Source organism: Elephas maximus, chromosome 3 (genome assembly GCF_024166365.1).
Source record: "Elephas maximus indicus isolate mEleMax1 chromosome 3, mEleMax1 primary haplotype, whole genome shotgun sequence".
Taxonomy (NCBI): Eukaryota; Metazoa; Chordata; class Mammalia; order Proboscidea; family Elephantidae; genus Elephas; species Elephas maximus.
In genome coordinates this window covers 154,172,598-154,183,347 of record NC_064821.1, presented here as the reverse complement: position 1 = coordinate 154,183,347, position 10,750 = coordinate 154,172,598, and the positions used below count along the sequence as shown (strand labels likewise).

General features: G+C 44.8%; 1 non-coding gene across 1 annotated transcript; it reads right to left on the bottom strand.

The window, feature by feature from the left end:
* Positions 1-353: 353 nt before the first annotated feature.
* On the bottom strand, positions 354-427 carry TRNAN-GUU (transfer RNA asparagine (anticodon GUU)). The gene has a single exon. It is a non-coding gene; the product is annotated as a tRNA-Asn (tRNA).
* Positions 428-10,750: the final 10,323 nt, after the last annotated feature.

The following is a 10,750-nucleotide window of genomic DNA, read 5'->3' as shown; positions in this document are numbered from 1 at the left end:
GCAGAGCTTGCAACTGCACCACAGATGTGGGGTTCTCTGATTCTCCATTATCGGGATTTTTCAGGTTTCCGGGGTGCGCAGTGTAAAACCTCAGTCTCAGGAAGTGAGAGAATCCGTGCAGTGGCTCTGGAATAAATAAACTCCAAAGCGGCTTTCGCTGGCTTTGTGGAAATACATTTTTTGCAGGAAAAAAATTCCTTCTTTTATTCCCTTTTATGGGACTTGAGTCGTCGCGCAGCAAACTTGGCGTCTGATTCAAAGTGGATAGAGTTCCAGAGGACTCTGAGAACGAAAGTCGCTAAAAGCCTAAAGCGGCTATTCAGCAGCTACAAAAAGCTTAAAGTAAAGCATAGCGTCCCTGGGTGGGCTCGAACCACCAACCTTTCGGTTAACAGCCGAACGCGCTGACCGATTGCGCCACAGAGACACGGAGCTCTTGTTTTTCAAACTTCCTATCTGATGTCAGGAATTGCCCTTTAACCTCAGCCTGGGACATCTTAACATTATTCTGGCCTTTTTTGTTTTGTTTTGTTCAACCGCGCGCGCTCCAGAGGCTGGTAGTGTAAGAGACATTTAGGCCGAGAGTCCTGCCTTTGGACACATTTGGGCGTTGACATCGAGCCCGAGTGAGCTGGGGAACTGGGACACCCGCGGCCTAGCACAGCGGGAGACGCACACTGGCTGCTCACCACCAGCAGGGAAGGACGCACCACAAACCACCGCCTTGCAGAACTCCGCGTTCTGAGATCTGCCCCAGTCTCCCCGCCCGGGGTCCACGCCCCACCCCACCCCGCCTTGCGCCCCGGGACTTTCCGCGGAACGTTGAGAAAGTAACTAACCAAGTGCACTGTGAAGTACATTATTGTCAGTGGCAACCGTAGGAGGTACTCGTAAGGAATTAGGAAGGACAGAGCGTCAGAGTAAGCCTCATACCAGCTTAAATTGAGTAAAGCTGATTGTTTACTAAGAGTAGAGCAATGTACAGCTGTAACTTTAATTCTATATGGAACTGCAAAACCAGTATAGCTTTGTAGCCCTTTGGGTACTACTTGCACACTTGTATTCTCTCTCTCTCTCTCTTTTTTTCCTGGCTCAATAATAAACTTAACTAAAGTTAAGTTTATTAATGTGTGTTCCTTTTGCTTTTGGTGTCGTATTTCTCCCAGAGCCTTCAGAGAGGAAGTGAAGAGCGCCCAGCTCCTGACCACGCAGTGAGGAAGGGAAGGCAGAGAAAGAGTAGGTGCACTTGGAGCCGCGGGAGCTTTCCCTTGTGCCTAAAGAGCTGGGAGAAAAGCACCCACGATGGTAGTGGAAAGCTTGCAAATTCCAGTAACAGCACTAAGAGGGTGGATCCGTGGCAAGGCTCGGTAGGACCTCACGGGGAAGGTTGAAAGAAGCCCTTACATCCTGGTCGTCTTTTCTTTCCGCCGACGCCCGAGTTCCGCCTGGAGGAAAAGAGTACAGGTGGAGACCATTCTGAGATCCCCAAAGGAAGGTGGAGTCGTTCTCGCAGTCAGATGCCCGCTCTGCGCAGCAGTTTCTATCCACTGCCCAGCTCCCCCCTTGTGCTCTGAGGCAGGGTGCTGAGGGCCCTGGACTGTGACTTAGCTCCTACCAGCCGCAGAACCGCGGGAATCCGGTAAACTCCTGGGAAACCTCACTTTCCTCATCAGCAACACGGCGAAGTTGACCTCTGTTTTTGCCCAAAAAAACGAAAACCAAACCCACTGCCATCGAGTTGATTCCGACTCATAGCGACTCTATAGGACAGAGTAGAACTGCCTCATAGAGTTTCCAAGGAGTGCCTGGCGAATTCAAACTGCCAGCCTCTAGGTTAGCAGCTGTAACATTTAACCACTACGCCACCAGGGGTTTCCTGTCTTTGCCCACGCATCTTATGTTCCCGCAAGTGATCTCAGGCTGCCAGGGAGAAGAGAAGCTCAAGGCTTTTGCTCATCCTGCTTGTTCGGTCTCCGTGGCGCAGTGCTTCTAATTTCAAGGTCTTCAGTATCTCCCAGCTTCCAGTCAGTGTCTTTTATTTGGATCGGGGTGTGGCTGCTCCTGGGGCCATGGGAATCACCGAGGTGGCCATGAGGCATCCTGTGGTCCTTCCTCTTGGAACTCTGCTCCTAGGAACTACGGCTTTTTTTAAATTTTTTATTGTGCTTTAAATGAAAGTTTACAAATTAGGTCAGTCTCTCATAGGAAAATTTACATACACCTTGCTAAATACTCCTAATTGCTCTCCCTCTGATGAGATAGCACAGTACTTCCCTCCACTCTCCTCGTGTACATCCAAGTGGCTTCTGGCCACCTCTGCCCTCTCATCTTCCCTCCAGACAGGAGATGCCAACATTGTCTCATGTGTTGACTTCATCCAAGAAGCTTGTTCTTCACCAGTCTCATTTTCTATGCTCTGTTCCAGTCCAATCCCTGCCTGAAGAGTGGGCTTTGGGAACGGTTCCTGCCCTGGGGTAACAGAAGGTCTGGGGTCCACGGCCTCTGGGGTCCCTCCAGTCCCAGTCTGACCATTAAGTCTGGTCTTTTTATGAGAATTTGGGGGTCTGCATCCCACTGCTCTCCTGCTCCCTCAGGGTTTCTCTGTCGAGTTCCCTGCCAGGGCAGTCATCGGTTGTGGCCAGGTACCATCTAGCTCTTCTGGTCTCAGGCTGATGTAGTCTCTGGTTTATGTGGGCTTCTTTGTGTCTTAGGCTCATAATTATTTTGTGCCTTTGGTGTTCTTCATTCTTCCTTGTCCCGGGTGGGCTGAGACCAATTGATGCATCTTAGATGGCCGCTTGCTAGCGTTTAAGGCCGCAGACGCCACTCTCCAAAGTGGGATGCAGAATGCTTTCTTAATAGATTTTATTATGCCAATTGACTTAGATGTCCCCTGAAACCATGGTCCTCAAACCCCTACCCAAGCAATGCTGGGCTTTGAACTGTTCACTTTACTAAGGAAACTTCTTTGTTTTTGGTTTAGTCCATTTGTGTTGACCTCTCCTGTATTGTGTATCATCTTTCCCTTCAGCTAAAATGAAACTTATCTACTATCTAATTAGTGAATACCCCTCTTCCTCCCTCCCACCCTCCCCCCTCTCATCACCGTCAAAGAGTATTTTCTTCTCTGCTTAAACTGTTTCTCCAGCTCTTATAATAGTGGTCTTATACGATATTTGTCCTTTTGCAATTGACTGATTTCACTCAGCATAATGTCTTCCAGATTTCTCCATGTTATGAAATGTCATGGATTCAACATTGTTCTTTACCGATGCGTAGTATTCCATTGTGTGAATATACCATAGTTTATTTACCGATTCATCTGTTGATGGGCACCTTGGTTGCTTCCAACTTTTTGCTATTGTAAACAGTGCTGCCATGAACATGGGTGTACATATATCTGTTCGTGTAAAGGCTCTTATTTCTCTAGGATATATTCCAAGGAGTGGGATTGCTGGATCATATGGTAGGACCTATGGCTTTTTTTTTGTTTGGCCAGTAAAGAAGAATGATATCTGAGAGTTTCAGTTTCCCTGAGACCACCTGAACTTATGATTTCTTATTTTGGACCTATATGACAGAGTAGAACTGCCCATAAGGTATCCTAGGGAAAAAATTGATGCTCTGGAGAAAGATGTCAGAATACACTACAATGTATCATTCAAAGAGTCTAATAATTAAAAAAAAAATACTAGACATTCAAAGTAACGTGTGACCCATATTCAAGGGAAAAGTAAGTCAATGGAAACCAACTCCCAACTCCAAGACTGTGGTGGATTGAATTATATCCCCCCCGCCCCCGAGAAATGTGTGTATCAACTTGTTTAGGCCATGATTCCCAGTATTGTGTGGTTGTCCTCCATTTTCTGATTGTAATTTTATGTTCAGAGGATTAGGGTGGGATTGTAACACCACCCTTACTCAACTCATCTCCCTGATCCAAGGTAAAGGGAGTTTCCCTGGTTTGTGGCCCACACACTCTTGAGAGGTAAAAGGAAAGGGAAGCTAGCAGAGAATTGGAGACCTCATACAACCAAGAAAGCAGCACCAGGAGCAGGGTGCATCCTTTGGACCTGGGGTTCCTACACCTGAGAAGCTCCTCGACCATGGGAAGATTGAGGATGAGGACCTTCTTCCAGAGCTGACAGAGAGAGAAAGCCTCCCCCTGGAGCTGACACCTTGAATTTGGACTTTTAGCCTACTTTACCATGAGGAAATAAATTTCTCTTTGTTAAAGCCATCCACTTGTGGTATTTCTGTCGTGGCAGCACGAGATGACTAACACAAAGATGTCCCAGATGTTAGATTTCACAGACTTCTACGGAGTTGTTGAGCACACATAGACACACACACACACAGAGAAAACGATGTCAGTGAGTGATCTGATAGACCATCTCAACAGAGCTGTGAAAACTATCAGAAGAAACCAAATGGAAGTTCTAGGACTGCCCAAAGGGCTCATAAACAAAGTGGCCTAGCAGCAGGGATAGAAATTATGCTTGGGCTCAGTGACATGGGCTTCCACTCATGAAGGTTAATCTGGCTACAGCCACTACTCAGTGCCCAAAACCAAGAGGCGAAAACAACTCTGAGTCCCTGATATGACACCAGTCCCCAGAGGAGGTGGGGGCTATTAGCTAGCCACATGATGATAGGTTGAACACATAGGACCCATGATGGTTAATGTTACCTGTCAACTTGATTAGGTAATGATTCTCAGTGGTTTGGCAGATGTTGAACATACTGTTTTTTGGTAATGTAATATACTGTAATCACTTTCATGATGTGATTTCATATGATTGATCAATCAGTTGTAAGAGGAGTTTTCTCAGAGGTGTGGCCTGTATCCACTATATAAGGACTTTCCTGAAAAATTTATCAACCTCCCCCCCCCCAGATTGGCTGATAACCAAAAAAAAAAAAACCCACTGTGGTTGAGTCGATTCGAACTCATAGCGACCCTATGGGACAGAGTAGAACCACTCCATAGAGTTTCCAAGGAGCACGTGGTGGATTCGAGCTGCTGACCTCTTGGTTAGCAGCTGTAGTACTCAACCACTAAGTGACTGGGGTTTCCTATAACAGGAGGTAGTATTTCTAGGCGGCCGGGCCCCCATCTGAGTCACTTTATTAGCATAAACCTTCAGGTGTGGTCTGGAGGACTATAAATAACAAAGGAATCTCAATTATTTGGCAAATTTCAAGGGTTTAGAGTTGTCTCAAGGAGACCTGGTGGGGCAATGGTTAAGTGCTGGGTTGCTAACCCAAAGGTCAGTGGTTTAAACCCACTAGCCACCCCACTGGAGAAAGTTGTGTCAATCTGCTTCCACAAGGATTTACATCCTCAGAAACCCTATTTGGTGGGTCTACCCTGTACTATATAGATGTATGTGTGAGTTGGAATTGACTTGACAGCAATGGTTTCTTTTTTGTTTTATGGCTTAGGGTTAGCTCTCAGGAACCAAAGACAAAAATCAAAGCCCTTGGATGAAGCTAAATTCTTTACCCTACAGAACATTTTAGAAAACAAGTAAAAAACAGTGAATGATACATTAAGAAATTGGAATATAGTGGATGTGGTCTATTTCTCTCTTTAAAGAAACATTGTTATGTCTTGATTTTCTACTCTGGGCCCTGCAGACAACCTGCAAGGGGAAAAGTGGAGTGCGTTTGAGTTGGTGGGTGCACCAACTGCTGGTCAACACCAAGAGAGCAAACAAGGTGCTTCACTTGGCTGCCACTCATTTGCCAACCACCTTAATCCACCTCACCCCTCCACACTGTGAAAGGAAACTTTGCAAGAACGAATGGCAGGCAAGCTGCTTTGAGGTTTAACAGTAGAACCAGGTTTTCAGGTGGGTCAAGAAGGGATGGGAGCACTACTGAGGGAGAAGCTGCGGTGGTCCACACCTAGCAACTGAAACCACTGCTGTGAATGCCCACTTCCTCTGCCTACCATTCCCAACTTTCTCCTTATTTCTTTTCCTATTCTCCCCTCTGTTCTTTCCTGTCCCTCCTCCTTCCTCAGCTATTTTCTGAGGGTTTCTGGAATCTCAGTTTCTGAGGAGGAGAGAAGAGGAAGAAGGGACAGGGCTGCGAGGTTCAAAAGTCTGCAGGGAACAGGAGGGGAATCAGGAGCAGCTCCTGCTTACGGAGCCTGAGCCTCCCCTCCTGCTTCTTCCCATCCAGCCTGAATCTTTTCTCACTCCTAAATGGCCATCAGGAGCGGGATATGGAAAGGAGGGTAACAAGTTTCATCCACTATTTAACGAGTTAAAAAAAAAAAAACACAACTAAGGTCTCACTGAGATTTCAACTGGGATTGCTGTATTCAGAGTCCGCAGTGCTCACTATTACACCATGGGACCCCCTCAGAAGTTGATGGCTGCATTCCAATACCACACCTCATTTCCATTGCTGTCTGGTGCATTTTGACTCATATCTATGAGCATCTCAATGAAAAACCAAACCCAATGCCACTGCTGTGGAGTTGATTCCAACTCATATACATGACTATCTCAATAAAAACCTAAAACACCAAACCCGTTGCCATCAAGTCAATTCTGACTCATCTCAATAAACCAAACCAAACCAAACCAAACCCACTGCCATCAAGTCGATTCCCACTCATAGCGACCCTGTAGGACAGAGCAGAACTTCCCAATACAGTTTCCAAGGAGCACCTGGCAGATTCGAACTGCCCACCTCCTGGTTATCAGCTGTAGCACTTAACCACTTCACCACCAAGGTTTCCTTTACTTATTGTATGAACACTTTCATCATTCTTGTACACACATCTTTGGCGACTTGTGCAGGTATTTCTATAGGGTACAGTCTGGAAGAGCAATTGCAGAAGAGCCACTATGCTGGGGCAATCGTAGGGCTCACCTTGTTTGTTTCCTGGTTTTCAAAGAGTTGGTCACCCTTATCGCCTGATTTCCAGTATTTTGAAAACCGGTGTTTCATAAAATTCGTCTTTTTTTGTTCAGGAGCCCCGTTGCCGCAGTGGCTAAGCGCGCTCGCCTGCTAACCGAAAGTCCGAAGTTTGAACCCACCAGTCGCTGTGCGGGAGAAAGATGTGGCAGAGGGAGAAAGATGTGGAAATTAGCTTCCGTAAAGATCACAGTATTGAAAACCGTGTGGGGCAGTTCTATTCTGTTCCATAGGTTCACTATCGGTCGGAATCTACTCCAGGGCAATGGGTTTGGTTTTGGTTAGCCCATCTTTGCCAAAAGTGGAAGGCATATATTTAAATGTTTTTCATTTTAGTTCAATGGTTGTGTAAATGTCTTTGCATTTAACTTATTTTCCAACTCAGTGAGTCCTTTTCTTCATGCATCTGCCAACACAACAAATGTTTTATACATCTGTGGTGCAATGAGTTCCTTTATGTGGCCTTTTGCCTTGGTTCTTTGGAAAAAACAGCTTGAGAGTTTTTTTCCTAGCCTTGATGAGTTGTTTCTTTTTCCCTAGTTCTTTGAAAAAACTACTTGAGGGACCTCCAAGGTTGCTTCCTACCCCAGAGGAGTTACTCTTGCCCAGGAAAGAAGCCTGTCTCTGCAGGGAGAAAGACCTGGTGATCTGCTCCTGTAAAGATTAGAGCCTAGGAAACCTCATGGGGCAGTTCTACTCTGTCAAGTGAGGTCGCTATGAGTCAAAATCCACTTGATGGCACCTCACGACATGTTTGGTTCAAAATTGTAGATAGACATAGAAGTCTCCATGTTGCAAGCACTAATAATATAACGATTGATGCAGGCAGGGGTCATCAACAAACATTAACACTTTTCAGGACACACACGCGAACACATACATTGTATTTACAAGATCTCTAAGTATTATCCCACAAACTATTTAAAAATTACAAGGTAAAAAAAAAGTATCTTTGCAGTAGAGAGGACAGATACATCCTTAAACTAAGAATGAGTAACAGTGATAAACACACTGCCCCATCTTTCCTTCCTGACAAGATGCTGTACAAAGCACAGAGCATTACATATGCAGTGTTCTTGCCCAAAGTGTTTAGCCTGAACAGAATGTAGGGCAAGGCATTGGGTCTGTCCTCTTCAAAAATTTAATATCGTTAAAAAGCACATGGACAAAGGAGTCGGAAGAGGGTGGGGAGACAGTTCAATGTAATTGGGAATAAAGAGATATAACAATCAAGTGCCATTTAGGAGCCTTGATTGGAGGTTGGAGAAAAAACAACAGCAACACAGCTCTCGGTCTGCTCTTGCTCTGGCTGTCTGGTTCTTGCTCTCTCACTCTCACTCTCATGACATGTTTATATCTATCTAGCTATCTACAAAACAATGGAGGAACTTTGTATCTGGACACTATGTTAGGTATATTGAATTAACGTTGATATTCTTAAGCTTGATAATTGAATTATAGTGATATAGAATAATGTCCTTAATCTCAGGATACACATGCTGAAGTATTTAGAAGCTTTTTTTTTTTTTTTGGTCTGAATTTACTAAAGAAATCTGTTTGTTTGTGTGGGTATATGTAGAGACAGAAAGAGCAAATGTATATCAATTGCAGATCATAGTATAACAGTGTGCGCTGATCATTGTATTATTCTTTCAACTTTATCTACAGGTTTTTAAAGTTTTCCAAGGAAATAGTTGATGGGGATGGGGACAGGATGATTGTACAATATGGCAGGCTGTGAAGCTCTGGCACAATCCTGGACTAAAATTGGTCTTTGTGGGTCTCCGACTTGCAGTAGGATATGACAGTCCCCGTTACCACTCACTGCTACAATAAAACAAAGGTCACTAATCTGCTGCACAAACTATTCTGAAGGGATCCCTTCCTGCCACCCAGGATTTGGAAGAAGTGTCTCCTTCACCCTTCTTCCTTGAATCAGCTTACTCTAGAATGGAAGCCTGGTAAGTTTTGAGGCTACTTTGCGTATTTCAAAGTTTCTGAATAAGATGTCCTGCTTTCACACTTGATTGCAAAAGGCAAGTCAATGGTTATGAGAAATTTATTTCCAGGAAAAAAAACAAACAAACAAACAATGACAAAACAGGAGAGTAAAATTATTTGCAACGTCCCAGTTTCATCTAGTTGTATTCTCTGTATCTCTGTGGGTCCTCGGCAGAGACCTTTAGGATGGAACTTCCGCTAGAACTGTACAGTGAGGTTTTTCCTCATCGTGTATAAACAGCAAGCTCTCAGGATCCCTCTTTGGTAGAGAGTCTACTGCTGTTTCTTTGAGGACCCAGGCTTGGACACATGTGAGTCTGCTGCCCTGCTTACAGGCGTCTCACTACAAGGACAGATGGTGTTGGCTGAGTTAGCTCTCTTCGTAGGTGTGAGACCCAATATTGGTTTTCTAAGTAATACCAGGTGCTTAGTAACGTTTAACTCTGGAACGAGGTGATGCACCTAAACTGGGTTGCTATAGCTCTGAGATATAAATGTAGTGGATGTATTAACGATGGAATTTTCTTATATTAGCTTGGAAAATAAAACTATAATTTTGATATCTACAAAGAAAATTTTAGGCAACAGAGCATGTATAAAATAAAGTTTATTTTCAGAGATTTAAAAACCCTCATCTTTCAAGGAAAAAGGACATGTGCCGAAAAGCCGATGAATAGTCTGCAGTGATATGATTCTGAGTCTTGATCCCAAGTACTTGAGATTTTCTTCCAGCTGCTGCTAAGTCCAGTCATCCACAGGATGGGGCTGGGGAGGGAAAAGGATCTGGTTCTCCCAAGAGTGTCTGTGAAAGTAGCCATTGGTGCCCTTCAGGCAGCTATCACATTAGGAGGCTGAGGGGTTGCAGTTTCTGCCGTGAAACCAGCTGTTTGGAGTAAAAATCCTCAGTGGCTGTGACATCCAATTCTCATCTTGCTTTCAGATTTGGACTTTCACTTGTTTTGTTGTATTAGTGTTGGTCATCAATTTGGGAACTAAGCTGACGTTTGTGACTATGCATTGCTGAAATTAGACAAGATGTTTTCATAGTTCCAGCATTAGTTGTTACCAGAAACAGAAAGAAAAAGTCCAAATGAGGATCTTCTATCAGGCCCTACCGATAGCTAAGTGAGGCTAGAGTGAGGACTAAGTGGTGATGGAGGCCAGGTGCAAACTGAGTGCAGTTAAGTGGATGAGCCACGGTCTGGAAGGAGTTAGTGATGATAGCAGGGGAGAGGAAATGTGGTCTGAAATATACTTAGGTCCTACCCCTGGTGCTGGTGATAGCCCTGCTCAAAGATTCTGCTTGTTGATTGGTGAGATCCCTCCTCATCTGCCAGTTTACTCTCTATTGTAGTCTTCTGGAGGAAAATGAAGACCTCTCACACTTCGCAGGAAGAGATGTGCGTAGCCTCGAGCATGCACATTGGGAAACAGTTGGTTATTAGGAGAGAATATTTCCAGGAAAATCTGCCTCCTAAATTCATGCCCTATATTTTGTAAATAGGAGGGTGGTGCTAAGAGAAGAACCCTAGAATGTGTAAACCAGCAGGGACCATCCAAGTACAATTCCACATGTTACAGGTGAGGAGACAGTGGTCGCAAGAGGCTAAGGACCCACTAAACCTACCTGACCTGCTAATGACAAACTGGGACCAGAATTCAGGCCTCTGACCTGTTCCACTGCATCTCAGAGTCTGACAAAAGGGAGATGAAAGGCTCCAATCTGGATAAAGCCGGTGAGCCCCAGAGGCTATTGGGTCATCTTGGGAGGGAAAGAAAAAAGACTTTAGAGAAGAGGCTTGCAAGTGTTATTCTA